The 11,693-nt window shown below is 42.5% G+C and overlaps 1 protein-coding gene across 1 annotated transcript in view; it reads right to left on the bottom strand.

Moving 5' to 3' along the window:
* Positions 1–5,736: 5,736 nt before the first annotated feature.
* Positions 5,737–11,693, bottom strand: part of LOC145539555 (uncharacterized) — a 44,625-nt gene continuing 38,668 nt past the window's right edge. The window contains exon 4 of the mRNA XM_081573630.1: positions 5,737–7,757. The gene's annotated coding sequence lies outside the window, so the exon portion shown is untranslated. The remainder of the gene's footprint in view (positions 7,758–11,693) is intronic.

Raw genomic sequence — 11,693 nt, 5'->3', positions numbered from 1 at the left:
GACAGCCACACACTGAAGAATGAAACTGGACCACTCTCTCATACCATACACAAGAAAGTAACTCTTTAAACCTGGTTTAAAGACCTGGACATAAGACGATAGACTATAAAATTCCTAGAAGAAAACATAATCAGTAAGCTCCTTATCATCAGTGTTGGCAATGATATTTTGGATTTGACATCAAAAGCAAAGAGAAAAATAAATAAGTGAGATGTCATCAAACTAAAAAACTTCTGCACAGCAAAGGAAACTATCAACAAAATGAAAAAGCAAGCTACCAAATGGGAAAAAATACTTGCAAGTCAGGTATCTGATAAAAGTGAAAATCCAAGATACATAAAGAATTCATACAACTTAGTAACAAAAAACTAAACAGTTAAATTAAAAATGAGCAGGATAAACATTTTTCCAAAGAAGACATACAGATGGCCAACAGATATATGAAAAGATGTTCAGCATCATTAATCACTGAGAAAATGAAAATCAAAACCACAATAAGATATTACCTAACACCTGTTAGAATGGTTATTATTTAGCAAGACCAGAAATGTGTTGGTGAGGCTGTGGAGAGAATGGAACACTTGTGCACCGTTGATTGGAATGTAAATTGGTGCAGCTACTGGAAAACAGTATAGGAGCCTCAAAAATTTAAATAGAACTATCGAATGACCCAGGAAATCCTATTTTGGATATTAATCCAAAGAAAACAAAAACCTTAACTCGGAAAGATATAGGCACTTCAATGTTCATTGCAGCATTATTTGGGCTTCCCTGGTAGCTCAGATAGTAAAGAATCCACCTGCAATGTGGGAGACCTGGATTTGATCCCTGGGTTGAGAAGATACCCTGGAGGAAGGCATAGCAACTCACTCAGTATTCTTGCCTGGAGAATCCCCAAGAACAGAGTATTGTTTACAATAGCCAAAATAAGGAAATAACATAGGAGTCCATTAATGGATGAATAGATAAAGAAAAATATGGTGTATTTTATGGTATAAAGTATATTTTATACTTTATTACTCATAATAATATTATGGAAAATTATTCAGCCATAAAAAGATAACGAAAACTTGCTGTTTGCAATAATGTGGATGAATTTTGAAGGCATGTGCTTAGTGAAATAAGTCACACAGACAAAGACAAATACTGTATGATCTTGCTTAGGTGTGGAATCTAAAACAAACAAACAACTGAACTCATAGCTAGACTGAGGGTTGCCAGAGATGGGGTAGGAAGGTGGGAGGATGGGAGAAATGGGTGAAGGGTGTCAAGAGGTACAAATTTCCAGTTATAAAATAAATAAGTCCTGGGGATGTAATGTACAGCACGGTGACTATAGTTAATGAGGGGTTGACTCATCTCTGCTCCAGCATGTTGGGGCTGGGAAGCCTGGAGGGCAGGGGTGACTTGCTGTTACCTTAACTCACACCCTGGTGGTTGATGCTGGTTGGTGGCTGGGACCTCAGTGGGGCTGAAACCCCTACTGAGGGGATACCTCATTGGAGAGGGGATACCTCTCCATGTGATGTCTCTGCTAGGGCTGGTCTGGGCTTCCTCACAACACAGCTAAGGATTCCAAGAGAACAGGCAGAAGCTGTACCACTTTTTTATTGTGGTAAAAAAACATATAACATAAAATTGACTATCTTAACCATTAAAAAAAGAAGACACTTCCCTCGTTGTCCAGCGGTTAAGACTCCATGCTTCCACTGCAGGGGATGCAGGTTTGATTCGTTAAGGAACTAAGATCCTATATGCCAGACAGCATGGCCAAAAAAGGAAAACAAACAAGCAAACAAAAAAACCTGTCTTCTTTTCAAGTAAAAGTTAGAGGAGATATTTCCCAGCTTGTTGGGTTGGAAAATAAAACTATTTTGTATTTTCAGCATCTCCAGCCTCTTTGCATATTGGCAGATGCGGCAGAAGTGACATTCTGGGACTTCCAGTCCCAGCACTTAAAAGGTACTATGGCTTCTCCTTTCCCCCTCGTGGGATCCAGTTGCCTAAAAAGGAGTTTAAGATATACCACTAAATGATAAGAAACCAGAGGGAGAGCAGAAGGCCCAGCCAGCCCCCAGCCATTCAGCTTCGTTCTTTGTGGTGTGCAGTCCCTAACATGCAGTTAAGGGAGCCATGTTTGTGGTCTATCCTCAGGGGAGCCCCAAGCTGAGCACAGCTGCATGTGGGACCTCAGCCAATACCTCATGGAACAGAGTCAAGTCATCCCCATGGAGCTCTGCCCAGATTGCAAAATCAGGAGCAGATAAACGGTGGTGCTTGCTTCAAGACACTAGGGTTCAGGTAGTTTTCATGCATAAAGAGACAACTGAAATACCTGGCACTAGGCAGCACACAAACAGGGTGACATTTTCATATTCCTTAGCCCAGTGCATAAGGTCCTAAAAGATCTCTTCCTCTGCCTGCTGTTCTGACTTTCTCTGGTATTACTCTCTGTGCTAGTCAGCTTGGTCTTTCATCACAAAATACCACAGACTGGGGGCTTAAACAACAGAAATTTCTTTTCTTCCAGTTCCAGAGGCTGGAAGTCCAAGGTCAAGGTTATCATCTTGTATATAACGTTATCATCTTACATGATAAGTCAAAGGTGTATAATATATTTGACTCCATTCATCAAACACACATTAGTTTATCACACACTAGATCCCTGGGACTTGAGGATAGATCAGATGTGTTCCTTGACCTCCCAAACATTTCCCTTGGCTGCACACGGTGCCTGGAGGAGGGCAGAACATAGACAAAGCCTTGAACACAATGTGATAAAAACTCTAATAGAAGTGTGCATGAGAAGAGGGATGGAAATCCAGGTTAGGAAACAATGAATTCTGCCTGGAGAAGCAGGTCATGGAGAACAACAGGACACTTTAGTTGCTCCTTGAAGAACGAATAGCAAATGGTTAGGAGGTAAAAGGCAACATTTCATACAAAAGAAAGAGTGTGGGGACTTCCCTGGTGGTCCAGGGGTTAAGAATCCACCTTCCAATGCAGGGAACATGGATTTGACCCCTGGTGGGGGAACTAAGATCCCACATGCTGTGAAGCAGCTAAGCCCCCACACTGCAGCTGCTGAGCCTACGCTCCAAAAACAAAGAGCCTGTGCATGGCAAGAAGACCCAGCCCAGCCAAAAGGAAAAAGAAAAGAAAAGACTATGAGAGATAATAGGCTTCCCAGGTAGCTCACCTGGTAAAGAATCCACCTGCAATGCAAGAGACTCCAGTTTGATTCCTGGGTTGGAAAGATTCCCCTGGAGAAGGGATAGGCTACCCACTCCAATATTCTTGGGCTTCCCTGGTGGCTCAGATGGTAAAGAATCCACCTGCAACGTGGGAGATGTAGGTTCCATATCTAGGTTGGGAAGATCCCCTGGAGGAGGGCATGGCAACCCGTGCCAGCATTCATGCCTGGAGAATCCCCATTGACAGAGGAGCCTGGCGGGCTACAGTCCACGGGATTGCAAAGAGTCGGACACAGCTGAGCGACTAAGCACGCATGAAGGAAAAGGTAAGTGTTATGTTGGCTTGATATGGGGAGGGTATAGGAAAGAGGGTGGGCGGCAGGCAGGGCTGGAGAGAGGAGCAGGACTAGGTTATAAAAAGCCTGTGGATCATAATCTGTACTTTGTTCTGTAGGTATTGGGGAGATGAGAGCAAATCCTACTCTGACAGAGACCTAACTCTGGATGTCAAGAACTTACCTTTCCACCACTGTAGTCCTAGAAATGATTAAGAACCTCCCGGGTCTACACTACTAGCAAGGATCCCATGGCCGAGGGAAGAAGTTACTGAGCCTTGGAGGCTGGCAAAAAGTGGGGAGCAAGGATTGGAGATCCTAAAGAGGAAGGGACTTTGGCAGGAGATGTGGGAACAGAGAGGGGCTGGGGGTGGACTGGGCAGGGCTGTTGGGTGGAGGTCCCTCTGGGTGGTGAGTAATGGTGTGACACAGTGAGCGGGTCAGAGGCAGTGAGGGACAGCACTGGGCCCCAGCCTCTTTGGGTCTATCTTTTCCCATCCTCTCACTCTTCTCATCACAGACGTGTGGAGGGAGCAAGGTAGTAGGGAGGGGAAGAGGTGCAGAAGCAGGACATAGGTGACAAGATGAGAGTCTTTGCATTGTCAATACCAGGGACTAGTGTTGGGGACGATGCGTGACGAGGAGGCTAAGGTGGAAAGGGACTCTCTATCTCTATGCTGCCCTCTCTCTATCTTTTCTCCAGCAAAGCTCCTATTTTCAACAGATATTCACTGTAGAAATAAGAGAGGAGGAGGCGAGGAGGGGTTGTCATGTGGAAGACAGTATTGGCTAAACTCAGACATGGTGTGATGCAGCGATGATTCTGCAGTGGCAAAGGAACCCAGCAAAGACAGGCAAAGTGTGTGTATGTTCGCAGGAGTGTGCAGATACCTCTATTGTTATGAAGCGGAGGGACAGAGAATCTCTGGAATTGCCCAGTTGGGGTGTGGGGGAGGGGCAGGTGCAAGCGGCCTGCATAGATCAATGTCTTGAAGTCAGGGAGGGGCTGCCCAGGCCCAGAGCCTCCTAGCAGAAGGAAACCACAGGGTTTAGCTCAGTGGTTCTACTGCGGTGGCTTCTGAGGTTCGTGCCAAGAACTCCTTGATGGACTCCTACAGGAGTGGCATTGGCCTTCAGTGGAAAGAATGGCTCCCCCAGGGCAAGACCAAGAGGGTGTAAATTAAATAAAAGCATGCTAGTCATCTAATGGTCAGATTGCTTGTTTTGTTTTGGTTTTGGTTAGAGGACATATTTCAAATTTGCTTTTAAGCCTTTTCCAAAACTCCTAGAATAGTTCCAATTCTATGCACTGTTTTTCTATATCAATATATAAAAAGATTTCAGGTTGCAAAACTTGCTTTCTCCACCAAGACTTCATTCTATTACTGTTAGAAGTAACTGTTTAAATTTAAATGGAGTCAGTTTAATTATTGAAAGCCTATAAATGAACAGTATTTAGGTAACTATAACACGTATGTATATTTCAAAATCAAAGTATAAGAACTGTGAGAGCTTCCCAGGTGGCCCAGTGGTAAAGAAGCCTCCTGCCAATGCAAGAGAGGTAGAAAACACAGGTTTGATCCTTGGGTCAGGAAGATCCCCTGGAGGAGGGCATGGTGACCCATTCCAATGTTTTTGCCTGGAGAATCTCATAGACACAGGAGTTTTACAGTCCATGGGACTGAAGAGTTGGACATGACTGAAGCGACTGAGCAAGCATATATAGTTTATATATATATAAACTGAATCACTTTGCTGTGTGCCTAAAACTAACATAACATTGTAAATTAACTATATTTCCATCTTTAAAATGGTTTTAAAAAGATAAGAAAAGAGCAAAAATCTCAAAAATAAAAGGTATCATTCACTCAATTATACAAGGAGTATATATATATAGATATATATATATATAAAATATATATAAATGTATATATCATATTTCACTGTTAGTTCACTGCTGTTATTTTTGTTATAACAGCAACTAACATCTTTTAAAAAAAAAGGTTCTGGAATCTTGCCCTGGCTTCCAGAATTCTGGGGAGAATAGTCCATTGTAAGGACTAATTAAGTAGTCATTGCCTGCTGTATGGTCTGCTGGGCAAAAATAAAGATAACTGCAGAAAAGATGGCTTTGGACAAGTTTGGCTAAACATAGCCTTCAAGTGTGTAAACTCTATCCTCTTCCAGGGTGCATTTCCAACATCAAATAGTGATGAATTACAGCTTTACTTTATCTTCTCCGTAATGAGTAGGCTCACTCGACAGGACACTTCAAACAGGAAATAAAAGGCAACGTCATTACATTCTCTGTCCACAATGCTGTTGTACGCACTTAGTTCCAGTCCATTCAGCTTACATAGTCCTGGCTGTGAACATCCTCTGAGGTTACGATACTGTTCGGGTGTCCGGCGTCATCACTTTCCATTCCCTCCAGCGTCTGGAGTCTCATTTTAGCTGCCGAGATCACGCGGCTTGTCTGTCACGTCACTGGTGGATACTGGGGCTGTTTCGCCTCTACGGCCCAGTGTCCCCACTCCAACACCCAGGGTCACGTACCATGCGTGTGATTTAGAAGATGAGGATCTAACCAGAAGGCTTTTCCTGCAACAAATGTTTCTAAAGGAAAGTGTGAGACATAGAGTACAAACTTACAGCTAGCAAAGGGTAAGGAGGGTAGGGATAAATTAGGAGCTTGGGATTAGCAGATATACACTACTATATATAAAATAGATAAACAACAAGGTCCTGCTGTATAACACAGGGAACTATATTCAATACCTTATAATAAAATATAATGGAAGCATATGGTTATAAGTTTCATATATACATATGTAATGTATATGTCTGAATCATTTTGCTGAGTGATACATTATAAATCAACTATACTTCAATAAAATAAATAAATACAGAAAGAAAGTGTGAGCAAGGCAACTTCTGGATGTGCAGCAATTAATTCAGCCCCACTACCTAGGTAGCTGTAACCCACATCGCCTTTCCCCTTGAGTAAGCGACAATAGATGAAAATCCCCCTCTGAATTCCCAGGGCTCCAATTGTCCTTCAAATCCTCCCACAAGTCCACCAAGACCATCATCACATAGGTGGTGGGCAGGGATTTTCAGTAACCCGTTTTTTCACCCAGGAATATCTCTTTAGGACAATCACTTTTACTTCATTGCTATTCAGTTCCAGACCTAGAAATGTAAAGAGGGAAATCCAGAAATAGAATCGGAAGACAAAGAAAGCAAGCAGTGGAACAAAATCCTTTCTGAGAGTTACAAGGACTTTGTGGAATTTCCTTTCTTAATAATCCTCAGGATCATCAAAAATAGGTTCCGGCTGCCCTTCTGGGTCCTGCAAAGTTCTTGGTCATGTACCCCCTCCTAATTTGAATACCAAGCTGGGCAGGTGGGAGCCCTTGGGGCAGGGGTCCCTTACAGAGCAGCTGCACAGAAGCCTCGGGAGCTCAGGGTTGCCAGCCCTCCTGTAGCGGCTTGCCAGGTTTCCAGAGTGTTAGAATAGTAAACAGTTGTTTCTCCGAAACAGAGATGGGGTTATCCACAGTCTCACATGCTAAATTTAAGTTTAATGAAGCTCTTTCCCAACAACCCAGATCAGTGATTTTAAATGGGCTGGTGGCGAGGCGAGATCTATCTCTCGGGGTTTGGGGGAAGGAACTGGCAAATGTAGTCTGAGAAAACTCCCAGGTGATTCTGTATTCCACTTGCAAACCCCAGTGCCTCTTCAGAAACCACTGGCACAGATCTTGGATGCTGATGGAGGCCCTCTCTAGCTTCTGCAATTTGCCCACAGTGCTCCTGACATTTCAGAGTTAACCTCTGAAGTACTTAGGGAAGATGACATAAGCCTGCCCCTGCCAATACTGCCGTGTGAACTTTTTCACACTTAGAAGAGTGTAGCTAAGGAGGCGAAGAGCATAGAGAGAATGTTGACATATAATCAAATGTTGACAACAGTTGACTGAGTAGTTAGGTTTGATCCTTGGAGCAGAAGATCTTCAGCAGAAGATCTCAAGTGTAAATTTGGATGTCATCAATTACATCTTCCATAAGCCTTGTAGAACAGGGACGGTTGCACAGTCTGGAGCAAACGACTGCTGGTGGAGGCAGACACATCCTTCCACTGCCCTGACTCAGATGCGTTTTCCTGCTCCATATCCTATTCTTATGCCATGAGCTTGCGAGGGAAGCGTCCTTCTTGCAGAGATGCCTGGAAAGAGGAGAAACACGGGCATTATTTATTTGAGCTGTGATAGGAAAGATCCTATGACTTTTGAAATCCAAATGCATATTAGGGAAACAAAAATGAGCCTGCATTTTCAAAGCTGCTGGTCGTTTTCTGTTTGGTAAGGCACGAAGAATTTTACATAATTGTGGGGACGACTATTCCTTCTGAGGCTAACACTTGTATTGGCCATTTACTTATGCAAATAAAAGATAAAGCCCCAAATTGGAAAATGAGACCTTGGCAGACACCCCTTGATGGCTTCCAAACTAATGACCATGTCTATGCTGCTCTAGTTCTCAAAGCGGTCCTGAGACCCTTTCAGGGGATCTGTGAGATTGGAACTATTTTTCCAACACAAAGACAGAACTTGCTTTTGCTACTCCCACCCTCTCGCAAGTGTATAGTCAAATTCTTTCAATGTTATATGACGTATGATAATGAAACAGATTGCTGGAGCTGATAGGAGAATCTAGTTGTCTTCTATTAGCCATATAGGGACCTCCCTGGCAGTCCAGTGGTTGAGAGTTTGTCTTCCAGTGCAAGGGGTACAGGTTTGATCCCCACATGCCTCATGGCCAAAAGATCAAAACACAAGACAGAAGCATTATTATAACAAATTCAATAAAGACTCTAATAATCATTCACATCAAAAAAATCTTTAAAATGACACAAGTCAATTTTAAAACCTAAACAAAAAGAGACATAATAAAGAGATGTGCAAAAAATGCTAAACAATGCTACTGTATCCACTATATTTTTTGAAAATACAGTTGTTTCATAAAAGTATATTCTTCATGTGAAACCAATATTATGGGTTTGTTATTGTTATTTTAAAATGAAGTAATAAATATTCTTAAAATTTCTGATTTTTCTTTTTAAAATTATTATTGTGATCAAATATACTTCACAATTTAACATTTTAACTGTTTAAAATGTACAGTTCAGTGGCATTAAGTACATTCATATTATTGTACAACCATCACCACTATCCATATTCAGAACTTTTTCATCATCCTAAACTAAACTGTACCCATTGAACATTAATGCCTCATTATCCCTTTCTCCCAGGCCCTGGTAACCACTATTCTACTTTGTTTCTGTGAATTTGACTACACCAGGTACCTCATACAAGTGGAATCATACAGTATTTGTCCTCTTGTGGCTGGCTCCCATCACTTAATATTTCCAAGATTCATCTATGTTGCATCAGAATTTCATTCCTTTTAAAGGCTGTATAATATTCCAGTGTTAAGTACATACCACAGAATTTCTGTTTTGTCATTTGTAATCAATGGTTTACCAATTTTAAGACACTTCCTTTTACTAAATTTTTTGTAATTTCAAAGTAGTTAAAATACTGATGTTTCAACATAACTGGTTTTCATCATGTTCTTCTACTCAAATAATGCAGGAACTTTCATTATTGCTGGTTGGAATGCGTGACAGTACAGTTACTTTGGAAAATGGTTTGGTAGTTTTTTACAATAAAATTAAATAGAGATATTTACTTGATAGTAACATGCCAATGTCATTTTCTTAGTTTTGACAAATGTTCCATGAAATTGTATTAAAATGTTAACAACAGGAGCAACTGGACATATTGGAACTCCTTATTTACTATCTTTACAACTTTTCTGAAAATACAAAATTATTCTCGAGTAAAAATTTTCTAACTAAAAATAATTCTCAGTTTTAGTATCTGCTATGGTAAATATTGGGCTTCCCTGGTAGCTCAGCTGGTAGAGAATCCACCTGCAATGCAGGAGACCCGGTTCAATTCCTGGGTCAGGAAGATTCGCTGGAGAAGGGATAGGCCACCCAGTACTCTTGGGCTTATACTGGGCTTCCTGGGTGGCGCTAGTAGTAAAGAACCTGTCTGCCAATACAGGAGATTCAAGAGATACAGGTTCAATCCCTGGGTCGGGAAGGTGCCTTGGAGTAGGAAATGGCAACCCACTCCAGTATTCTTGCCTGGAGAGTCCAGTGGACAGAGGAGCCTGGCGGGCTACAGTCTGTGGGGTTACAAAGAGTTAGACATGACTGAAGTGATTAAGCACACAGCACATGGTAAATACTGAGAGAGACAAGCCACATAAATAAAAAGCTCTTTATGGTTCCACCGTAGAAACTGAGGAAAACAAACAGGAAACAGATACTTGTTTTCCTGGCCCGCCTTGCAGCCAGCATGGCCATGTATCTGAGTTCTCACCAATGAGACCAAGAAATAGGTGAGAGCTGTTTCTCAGAAATCTTCTGCTTTCTTCCAAAAAGTCCAGGTGGGAGACAAGGACATGCTGGCATGACCTGTGCCCTCCCTCTTGACTGGAATGCCTGGGCTGAGGCGTCTGTGTTGCGATTGTGAGGCACCACACACATGGCCTTCTGGACATGCAGCCTCGTTATTCTTTTCATCACCTCAGATTCATTAAAGCTGTCGGTAAAACTTTCTGTTCTTAGCATCCAAAGCATGGCAAAGGATACAGTTACCTAAGAGGCTGTGCGGCGGGCAGTGCTGCAGATTCTAGTTGCTTTGAGAATGTTTATCCGTTTATTTTCCCTCTTACATGTACTTACAGATTACTGTGTGCCTAAAACAAACAAACAAAAACACACAAAAAGAAAGTGTGGACTCTGGCAGGAGTATGTGTCTGTGTGTGTGTTTTCAAAGTTGCTGACAGCTCAGCGGCTGGGCAAAAGATGGGGGCTCTGTCTTCCATCTCTGGCAAGACCAGAGCTTCTGAGGCTCCAGAGATAGCATGTGGGGAGAGCCCCGGAAAGGGCTCAAGGGCCAGCCTCCCCTTTGCCCACACCTGCCAAACCCCAGCACCCTGGAATGATGCCCTTCCCATGTAGTGCTACCCAGAGACCCAAAGTGCGAAGACTCACCTCTCCCAGCATCATAACCAAGGAGGGGAAGAGGGTAGACCTAGCTTACTTATGTGGACTTCCTCAGAGGCCAAACCTGAGCAATTCCAGTGAGGCCTCAGAGAAGAGAGCTGCCTCTGGGGTGCTTTTACCTCCCTTCATCAGTTGGCTGATGCATTCAGCTTTCAACCTTGCTTCCTCTCTCATCTATGTGTGCTGGAGAGAAGGTGGGTTGGGATTAAAAGCACAGAAGCTAATGACTCTGCCTGGCTTACATGGGAATCTAACACAGGATGCTGGCCTTATGACCTCCACAGCCCAACCACATAAAAATTTGGTGATACAAGAGGCAGACATAGAGAATAGACTTGTGGACACAGTGGGGGAAGGAGAGGATAGAATGAATGGACAGGGTAAAATGAATTGAGAGGGTAGCATTGACACACATACAATAGATAGCTAGCGGGAAGCTGCTGTATAGCAGAGGGAGTTCAGCTGTATGCTCTGTGATGGCCTGGAGGGTGGGATGGAGGGGGTTGGGAGGGAAGGTCAAGAGGGAGGGGATATATATATACATATGACTGATTCAAAATACTGTACAGCAGGAACTAACACAACATTATAAAGCAATTATCCTTTAATAAGAAGAAACTGGTGATACTGAAAGAGATGGCAAAGGTTTCCTGAATCTCAGATCACACAAGTACCAGCTTTCAGGGTTCTTCAGTGCCTCCTCAAATTCAAAGCTGAGATTTACCTAGGCACTAGATAGAATCGATGTTTCCACGTAACTTGGTATTGGAAAAAGGAAATATTGTAGAAATAAAAAATAACTGGACAAAGAAAGAAGTTTGAGGGGTTTCTTTTAGGTTAACAATAAAAAAGACAGACTAAAAGCTAATTCCCAAGCCTACGGGAATATTCTTTTATCCATAACAATTATCATAAGGAACAGGAAAAATGGAACTTGAATATTTATTTTATTGTGGTGAAAGACAGCAATGAAGGAGAAGGAGGAAGGCAAGGAGGAGGAAGAGAAGAAAAAGAGTAAGA

The sequence above is a fragment of the Giraffa tippelskirchi genome, chromosome 2 (genome assembly GCF_054371585.1).
Source record: "Giraffa tippelskirchi isolate mGirTip1 chromosome 2, T2T-mGirTip1v1.2.pri, whole genome shotgun sequence".
NCBI lineage: Eukaryota > Metazoa > Chordata > Mammalia > Artiodactyla > Giraffidae > Giraffa > Giraffa tippelskirchi.
Note: the sequence above shows the minus strand (reverse complement) of the source record. Positions and strands in the feature narration are given on the sequence as shown.